Source organism: Cryptomeria japonica, chromosome 7 (genome assembly GCF_030272615.1).
Source record: "Cryptomeria japonica chromosome 7, Sugi_1.0, whole genome shotgun sequence".
Taxonomy (NCBI): Eukaryota; Viridiplantae; Streptophyta; class Pinopsida; order Cupressales; family Cupressaceae; genus Cryptomeria; species Cryptomeria japonica.
Window position 1 is genome coordinate 314,548,292 of NC_081411.1, and position 11,113 is coordinate 314,559,404.

Consider the following 11,113-nt stretch of genomic DNA (forward strand, 5'->3'; position numbering starts at 1 on the left):
CAAACCCAAATTTAGATATTAATCTTGAGTGAAATATTACAAATACTGAAATAAACAATAGAAAGATATACCTTAGATCTATAATGACTAATAATGATTCTTTGCTTCTAAAATATAATCACATATTGTACAATGAAATGGAATTAACATGAAAAAACCCTAATCATACACATGCTTGCATATGAATGATTTAATTTACTCCATAATGGATGAATGAAGAATACGTAGCCTTGAAGATTTCTAGAAATGCTTGATGATGAACACTTAAATTCTTGAATTCTTGATTGCTTGGACATGAAGACTTGGAATGGATATATGAAATTAGATTGATTAAATATCTTTATATATGAGATCCTAGGTTAAATTATTTATTAGGAAGATCTCCAATAGTTAGATAGAGCAACCTATTTCATTTCTTGCCAGAGAGATAGGTCTCAACCCTTTCTTGAAAAATGGGCCCAATTGAGGGGGCCCAGGGCACTAGTTCCCTGGTCCTCCTCATTTTGGGACCAAAATTAAGGCCCATAGAGGAGGACACCCCTGTAGAGAGTCATCTGGTAGGTGTATAAGACATTAAAGTTGGAGTTAAGGAATTGAATGGACTCATATAGGAGATAAGGGAAAGAGGCGCTAAAGTAGGGGCACAAACATGAGGTGTAAATTGGCTCAGTGACAATTTATGACACTACATTTAGCCACCACTTTAACGGGAGTATGAACCTATACAAATACTCGCGGTAATGTAGATGAAAGAGATGAAAGGGAGGAGCATAATCACAAGGAGTATAAGACATCACTAATATCAAGGAAACAAACTCCCAATCTTAGGATCTTAGCTCACTCAAATACATGAAAAGTAACATAAAACAAGACAAAAAAGGAAAACAAAGACAAACAAAGACAATAGACAAAGGACACGCAAAACACAAAAATCTAAAAATGAAAAACAAGACCTCAAGTCAACTAGCTGAAGAGACCTCGATATCAAAATGTCTCGACCACTAATATCATTCTTTAAAAATGTCATCTCGAGAAGATAAGTGATCACATAAAAGAGCAAAGCACACATCATCCATTAACTATAAATATAAAAACTATGATTTCATGAGAAGAAAGAGAAATAAAGCATGGATACACACCCTAGATGTATATTTCTCGGTGATCCATGTGAAGAAGAAAGAGAGGACATGTGGATACATACTCTAGATGTTTTTTTCTTGGTGATCCATGTTGGGGGGGAGAATAGGAATAGTCTAGCTTTGTTTTTCTAGTTCCATTTATCCTCATGTATGTGTGCAAGTGATGTCTGGTTTCAAGTATATGGTATCATGTATAGGAGTTTGTTTTCTCTAGTTTCGATCATGCTTCAACATGCTTAAGACATATAATTCAAATGCCAATGCCAAGGGGTGAATGTCTAGTTTTGGGAACACCTCATATAATAGTTTGTTTGCTTTGATTTTGAGAATGTAAATCATGTTTAAGATAGATATATGTCTGGTTTCGAGGACATCCCATGTAAGAGTTTTTTATCTCTAGTTTCAAGAATATGCATCCCATATACGACATATATTAAATGTTGTGTCTAGTTTCTGGCATGAAGCATCTCATATAAGAGTTTTTTTTCTTTGGTTCTAAGTCTGAACACCCCATTTAAGACATGAAAATATATGATACAATATAGTACAAAGAGGGTGATATAGGTTCCCCTCTTAAGATGTCAACATAGCAATATGTTGATATCACAAGGAAGCTAGGAACAAGGATACCTCCTTCAATTCCAAGGAGATATCCTTTAGGCAACAATGTCATAAATCCAAGATAAAGAGGGAATACTCTCCAAGAAAGGATAAGATAGTTGAGAAAGATATATCTTGCATCAAGTGTAAAGAGGATCCTTGGAGGAGAAGATATATTTTCTCAAAATACATCTACCTCCAAAAATATTTATTGAACAAACATTACATCTTCTACCAAAAGAAGGGAAAGAGATCAAGAATGCATACCCTCCCCCTATTTCTAGGTGAAATGGATTCTTGATGAAGGATGAAACACTTTTGACCAACTATGAGGGGTAACTTTATAATAGATATATATTTCCAAGTGAGGAAAAAGTTGTATCCAAGGATGTACAACTCTTGCATAAGAGAGAATCCTTGAGCAAACAACAACTTCATACAAAGAATGACATAAAATCATAAGAAAACACCTCTCAAAAAATGAAATGAGGATTATTAGAAAGGATAAGAGAAATATCATTGCCTCACAAGAGTGTGGACAATGAGAATAATTACACAACCTCTAAGGAGAGATTAAACATAAGCAAATACACAGTGAACTCACATGAATATTCAATGTAAGAAAATGCATTTATATATATACAATGCAATTATAAAGAAGAGGCAATCTTAAGGGAGAAAGAGAGAGAGAGAAACAATTATAATGAGAAATCATATACTCTCCTAAGGAGAAATTAATCATAAAAGACATACCATTGCATGTAAAGAAGGATATCAACATTTGAAAAATGTAAACCCCAAAGGGAATATGCAACCCTTGGAGAGAGAGAGAGAGGCAAGAATGAATGATTTTTCTGCCCTAAGATATTTGTAATAAAAAAATCATCACTTCTTATGACAAAGATACCCCAATCAATTTAACTACTTGTGTCATAGGGTGAGGAGAAACATGAATGTGAAAAGAGTGCTAAGGCACTACTTTCTCACTAAGAAAGAGAGAAAGATTAGTTGAAAGATGTATGCAAGCTCTATCAAGTTGTTCCTAAACAAAATCATTAAATTCTTTACAATTTCCAAGAGAAAGAGAGACACCATGATGTAAAAGATAATTTGCATTACCTTATTTGTTCTTATTGCTCAACTTTGTGATAGGAAAAACACCATTCTTATCATACTTGATTTCCCAAAAGATTCTACTGGCTAATTTATCTTGATCATCAATAGGACTAGGTGTTCTCTCTTTTGATGTAGAACAAGGATTGCTAGAAGAATAAGGATTATCATAAATTACTTTAACTATACCTATGTTAATGATTTCTTGCATTCTATTTTGAAAATTAGGACAATCATTAGTATCTTGATCATTAGATTCATGGTTTGAGCAAAAAGGCTTGTTTGCAGAAGAAGAACCTTTAGATGACTGATGTTTCTTTTTTCTCACAAGATTTTATTTAAAGTATTGAATCCTAAGGATCTCATCCATAGTAGAATAATGATAATATCCTAAACTTTTGGTATTAATTCATGTAGGAGGGTTTATAGGGACTCTAATTTCTTGTTCAAATTTCCTGAGTCCTTGCCCTCTAAAACCTTGTTTTGATATTATGTTATAGCCACACCTATAGGAATTTATTAAATGAGAAGGATGAGGAACATTATAATAGATTTCTTTGAAGTTTCTAGCATGAGTGTGTTTAGAGGGATCAAAGGGACAAGTAGATGAAGAAGGAATATCTTGTGGAGGAATATTTTCCTTTCTATCATCATGCATATCCTCTTTGGTAGGTTGAGAAGGAATATCCTTATCATCTAAGGCATCATCTTTACTTAATGTTATGATATGAGATAAATCATGAATGAAATTCTTAACATCATCTTCTCTATAAATGTTTTGATGACTAAGATCTAGGCTCTAGGAGAATAAGGAGGATCTAGAGAAAAGGAAACATTGATATCTTGATCTTGCCCTCTTTTGCTAAGGTATGCATATGAGAAGAATATGGTGCCATGTTTCTCTTCAATGATTACTCTTCATTAGAGAGATTATTGATAGGAGTATTATCTTGTTCTTCATTCACATTATATACCCTAGGAGAGGTACAAGTATTAGATTTTCCATTAGCATCTCTGAGATTGGGATTTACAAAAGCTTTTAAGTGATCTACATATGAAATTTGTTTGCTTAAAAATATAATTAGGACACAACATGCACTATAAAGGAAATATTTGAGATCTAATTGATTGAAAGGAAGTCATTTATAAATTCAAAAAATGCGATATACCAAAGTGCTATTAATGAAAAGAAATAATGTGAAATGAAAAAAGCCATTGCCCAACACATGATTATGACAAATACAAGTGAAAAACAAAGTAATAATATAAGAAATAGAAAATAAATAAGATCTATTAAGTTCCATTATTAATGTTTAAAATTAGATCTGAAAATTGATTTGAAAAATTATGCCACCCACAAATCAAATTAACCAAAATAAATTTGGTTTTTTGTTAATTAAACCTCTTAATTTATGTAATTTGATTAACATAAGATCTATGAATAAAAAATTAAATTTTAAAATGTTTACAAATTAGATCTAAAATAAATAATCCAAATTAGATAAGTCACAAGCTCAATTCTAAAATTTTAAAATTAGGGGTTTTGTGATTTTAACCTCTCCATTTTTTAAATTCAATTGAAAACTAAACATATGAATGTAAATTTGAACTTTAGATTGTATAAATAACAAGATCTAAGAACATAAATCATAATTAATTGTGTAAGGAGCTAGGTTCACCAAAATGTAATGGTGAAAATTAGGGTTTCCACTATAGAGGGAAGGAACCGTTAGTTTTAGGCTTAGGGACCAATTACATTAGGGAAAGAGATAAATTTGATCGATATAAACCTAATAGATCTAGATTTTGATAAGACTACAAGGATCGTGTACCTCTTCTTTGTCCAAAGTTGGATTAAGCTATTGAAGATGCTAAAATTAGGGTTAAATGTGTTGGAATTGAAGAAGAAATGTGAAAACGAAGAGCTATAGCTGTCAAAACGAGCCACAAACCTGGATCTAAGAAATGTAAGTGTATTCAGACCTATTCCCAAAAGTAGCTCCTAATATTTTCCTACTAGAATGAGGCTCGCCATGCTCCTCCACACTTTTCACAATCCAATGGGAGAGTGATTTGTTACTATAAATAAAGCCAATTTTGAAGATTGCATCTTTGTACATGTTCCTGCACACAGTAGATAAGGGAAATAGGTTGGGAATAGGGGTTTGCCTAAGTAAAACCCCACTTTAGGAATTAACATTGAATGAAATATTAAAAATATTGAAGTAAACAATAGAAAGATATACCTCAAATCTACAATGACTGATAATGGTGCTTTCCTTCTTGAATGTAATCACATATGTTCTATGAAATGGCATGAGCATGAAAAAACCGTAATCACACACACAATCTTGCATATGAATGATGTAATTTTCTCCACAATGGATAAGTGAAGAATAGGCAACCTTGAAGATTCTTTGAAATGATTGATGATGAACACTTCAATGGTTGAATGCTTGATTGCTTGGACATGAAGACTTAGGATGGATATATGAAATTACATTGATCAAATGTCTTTATATATTAGATCCTATGCCAAATTAGAAATTAGGCCAATGTCCAATGTCCATATAGAGCCACCTATTTCATTTCTCTCTAGAGAGATAGGTCTCAACCCTCTCTTGAAAAATGGGCCCAATTAAGCAAGACCAAGGCATTGGGCAGTTTGGTCCTCCTCAATCAAGGACCAAAATAAATGCCTAGAGAGGAGGACACCCCTCTAGAGAGTCATTTAGTAGGTGTATAAGGAATTAAAGTTGGAGTTAAGGAACCAAACAGACTCAGATAGGAGATGAGAGGAAAACACTCTAAAGTAGGGGCACAAACATGAGGTGTAAATTGGCTTGGTAACAATTTATGATGCTATACTAATATTATGAAAATATTGAGTGTGTCTATCTCCTTCCTCTAGCCAACTCTCTTGATTTTTGTTTCCAAAAAATTTACTCTGATAAAAAATCTTCAATCTCCATTAGAAATTCTTTTTCTCTTAAAAAACTCAGTCTAAGACATTCCATTCTTGTTTACTTCTTCATACAAAATATTCAATTCCTCTTCAATTCCTCCTTTTGTCTAGAGAAATATTCTTGAAGTATGTCCTATTCCATTGAATCAATCTTTTCTTAACATGTTTTAACTGTGATATGACATAAAACCTCTGAGATCCTTCAAAATGTTCTACCTTATACCATATCTCTGTCAAACTTTTAAAAAATCATCTTTATACCACATATTTTAAAATTTGAATGGGAGTTTGATTGGCTTATCATCCCCCAAAATGGTGAGCATTATTAGAAAATGATTTGAAACTGAGCACAAGAGCAATTTGATTTCTAAAGAGAAAGGAAAAATGGTCAAACCACCTAAAAATAAGAATCTATCCAACTTTTCTGCTATGTTGCCAGAATGTAGTTGCATGTTGTTCCAAGTAAAAACATTGTCTCCTAACTCTATCTCCATCTAGAATTATCTTTAGACACCTATAGAGTAGAAAATTGCATTCCCCTTTTCAATTCCACCCACACTTTTGTTGCCATTTTAGTGTCCATTCCCCTAACATTTGAGTAGGCTCATTTCAACCCTTGCATTAGCCTTTTCCCTGTCAAGATGTTCATGACACCTTTTTAGTTGGTATCTTTCTTCTTTAGTTTTTCATTAGCAATGTGTTTCTCTTGTTGCTTGTAATTTTTTAGCATGATTCATCTAGCACTAGCATGCCACACAGATATCCCTCTATCACGCATTCATCCTAAGATACCTTAACGTTCAAATATCAGTTCTATTCATTTCGAACCTTGTCACCTACATTGGTTGGTGAAAACAGCACGATGACTTTCTTTTCCCTCCTTTTCTCTCATTTAAATCTATCTCTTTCATTCATGTTAGATCTATTGGTTCTTCAAACAATCTCTCTTGTTCTCCAAGCTCTCATAGATTTCTCTTACTCTCTCACTTGCTACAATAATCTCTAGTTTGCTAAAATGCTCTCAAGCTCTCACAATACTCTTTGTATCTTTCTTGTCTTTATCAAGTCTTGCTAGTAATATTATTTCTCTCTTACATCTTTGAGAATCTTGGAGATTCATGTCATTCCTTATTTATCAAATCATTTGTCTTTTTTATTTACATTTACATCTATCTATCTATCTAGTTACTATGAAGGTAGAAACACCAAAACAAGGACTTGACTGAGGTAAGTTTCCAAATAGCCCCAAATATTTTTCCTCTTCTATATGTGTGTAGATTTCTTGAAGGCATTCAACCGCATGGAGGTTTTATGTATTATTGATTTTGTTCCTCTCGTTCAATCCCTTAAATCTTGTTATTTATTTTAATCTTTTATCTATATATTTGCCACTACATTTCTAACTCTTAGGTTTCACAAGTCATCTGTAACATAGAGGTGGGTTCTCTCTATTTTTCTGAGTTTTTTGTTTGTGGTTTATATGAGACTACAGTGTGTCACATTGATATTTGCACATCGTGTTGGCATCCTTGACATAGATGCTCACATTCAAATCTCAAACTCCCTATCATCTGCTCTTTGAATTTCTATTATTAGATATCTTTACCAATTTTATTAGTCGGAGATATCTAAATGTATGTTGTGAAATTTTCTCTCAAGAGAACATAGATCTTCCATTTGCAGGGTCACTTTTGCACCATTACATTTTAGTGAACCCAATGTGAACACTTCTTTAATATAGTTTACTATTTTCAAAATGCATCTATTATCTTCTTTTACTAATTCTATTTCTAATTTTATTTGAAGTACTAATGATGTTATTTTTCATGCATGTTATAGTGACCTGTCTTTGCCTATGTCACTCTATGTCTCTGATCTCTCTTGTAAAAATTCTTTAGTCTTAGAAGATATTTTGTTGCAAGAGGATGAAATAATTGATACCTTTCTTAATGTTACCCTACCATCTCTTCATTCTAATGCACTCTCTTCTAGATCTAATGCATTAATGGCTGATAAATCTTATCTTGTATCTGGTCTCTCATAGGTTGATGTTAAGCAAGTTTTGTCAACTAATTATTGATGAAATATCTTTGATACCGATGTACAACTTACAAGGAGAGTTGAATAGGATGTCTCAAAAACTCACACAATTTAAACTTATTCTCAGATCTAATAGTTAAGCATGAAAGCATAAATCAACAACACATCAAGAACACACATAACACCAATATTTTTGACGTGGAAAATCTAGTCAAGGGAAAAGCCACAATGGGAACCTACCCATAATATGGTAGTACTTTGTTGCAAGTATTAAAAAAAATTAAATGGGAAATGCACATGCATTCAAGTACACTGTCAAGAGCTCACTGCTCAAAAACAACAGGGCTACAACCCAAGAAACACTCACTATCTTACAAATATATTTGGATCACATCTGGAAGATCATGAACTGAAAAATAGCATCTTCTTAATGCCTGGTTACAGTTTTGGTTAAGAACGTAACAAATTTCTTCTTCTCACACTTCTTCTTTGCCTCTAAAAGATCAATACATTATTCTCACACTACACATGCTTCTTACATGATTATAACATTTATTTATACATGACATCAACCTTGTGAAGATCATCAAGGTTGGCTCAAAACTCACCACCTAATTACAAAATTATAACCACACGCATTACAATATCACATGCGGACCAAGAAATGTTGGTTAAGACATAGCATGGACCCAAATCTACCACCTTGAACATGCAAAACATCCAAGAATTATGCCTTGATCATCTGCAACACACTACAATCATTTCGTCAGTGAAGAACCAAATGACATGAACATACTAAAGAAAATCATCAATTACAACCACAACGATCAATGTGGACCACCAACACAAAAGGAACATGATCTAGAAACATCCACAAGAATCATGAGTTACTATAGAAACATCTATACCAACTCAAATTACTAGAATCATCATTATCTCTATACCAAACCTCGAGAACACAAACTGCAATGACTATCAACTTGTAAAAATTACTTGCGAGACTCCAAACTATGAACCAACTGAATTGAAGATACATATCAATTTACCAAACATATCTCCAAAACTACAGATCAAGATATTACAATGTGAATCAATGCAGATCAAAATACTGACAATTGACATCACTGAACAACAAAAAACCAACCACAACATAAATACTCATAACTCACTCAAATCTTCATGTGGACCAATAAAAATTGCAAGGAATCAACTATACACAACCCTCTATAAACCCTTTAATCTACAAACTCTAATCATCAACATGCTGAACAAACTAGCTCATTGAACTTCACTACATCACTATCACAGGAAGAGAAAATATGTTGATATCAATGACAACACATCTCTCACGTATCTCTCAAGAACATATTTTTAGCAATCTCACCAAAGTTCCAAGAATTATTCTACAAGTTTTAATGAATCTGTGAATGTCATTGTTATCTCTCCTACTCCTAAAAGGCCTAAGAGACCAATCATTTATGTGACTATAGCTAGTCCTTCTCCCAAGAAGGTAATTCCTATTCATTATGTTTCTTTTAAAAATAAATCACTTGATCTTTTTATGAGATACACATAGTCTAAGGATCCTTCTTATATAGTAGTAGCCCACACTTATAACACTCATAAAAATAAGAAAAATGTTGATCACTCAAATACTTCTTTACCACCTTCTCAACCAGATCTTCCTCAAGCACCTAAGCCTTCAATTAAGCAACCTAATGATTACGACCTTATTGAGAAACTTCATGTTACTCCTACTAGGATCTCAAGTTGGGATTTTCTTCAGACTACTCTAGTTTATCAAGGTATGCTTCAAGAAGCTCTTTCGAAGATCTCATTACCTTCTTCTGCTAGGCCTTCAGATGTAAATGTGCTAATGGATCATATTCATACAAATTCACCAAATATTACATTCTATCCACATGAACTCCTACCTCCAGAACTAGGAAATCAAGCAGATCCATTAATTATAATCATTTATGTTAACAATGTTGGCATTTAACAGACTCTCATTGATACTATCTCAACACTCAAGTTTTGTAGTCTAGACCTACTTCCCAAAATCAAAGTGGATTTTAATTCTCTTTTGGCATCTTCTATGTTCATTCATGGTTTTGACAATATTGGTAAAACCACTTTGGGCACTGTATTTTTGCTTATAAAGATTGGACTAGTTAGTATTCCAACCTTGGTTCATGTTATGCCAAGACTTATAACATATAATATTATCTTGGGTAGACCTTGGATTCATGCTTTAGGAGCACTCAAATTTCTAGCCTTCATGGTTATATTAAATTTTTTGCTAACAATCGGGTAGTTACAATCAAGATTGATCCCGATGCTATGCACTTATGTCAAATCAGGGTAGCTAGCCATACCTCGGTTACACATACATTTCAAAATTATATTCTATATTTATCTTCTAGTATGCTAACAACTATTCTCATGGAGAGGAAACCCATGAGAAGGTTGTCCCTAAATAAGAGCCTCTGAACGTAGAAAGTCCTAATTCTAGTCCTACTCCATCTCCTTCTTCAAAGTCATATTGTTCTCAATCAAATGCATTTATTGGTGATGATTAGGGTTCCTTAGACTTTAAAATATCCTTCATTGGATAATATAAAGTCAACCATGTCCACCTTAGTAACATTCCAAAAGTATCATTCATGCCCACTATCAAAGATGATTATTCTTATGTATCGTGGGATCATGTGAACACCATTGGCTACACCATTATAGGTGATCCTCCCCCTTTCGAGGAGTTACAATCATTTTATGGTCTAGGATTCAATATTTCTTCCAAGTATGGATACAAAAGAAATGGTCTTGGGTGCATGGGTCAAGCACTTAAGGTCCCTTTGGAATTGAAACTATGCTCTTTTATAGTGGGTTTAGGTTACAAATCTTATCCTTTGTCTTCATGCCATCCATTCTCTAATGTTCCTATGACTTATTCTTCTTGTGAGCAATCAAACGCTTCTCCACAAGAGACAGGGTTGCTTCTTGTTTCTCATCCTTTATCTAATCAAGAGCTTAGTTTTTTAAGGCTTCTTCCTCCTCCTACACATATGCAGTTTCATAAGGATGACAAAGTAAAATATTCTTTCTATGCATATCATCAAGTGCTTGGTCATTCTACTAGTGAATTTAAGGCATTGAGGGATAAGATACAACAACTTTATGAATCAGGTGACATTAATTCTTCATCTATTGATGCACATTCTTCTTCTTCTTTGTACAAGTGATATCAAGGTTT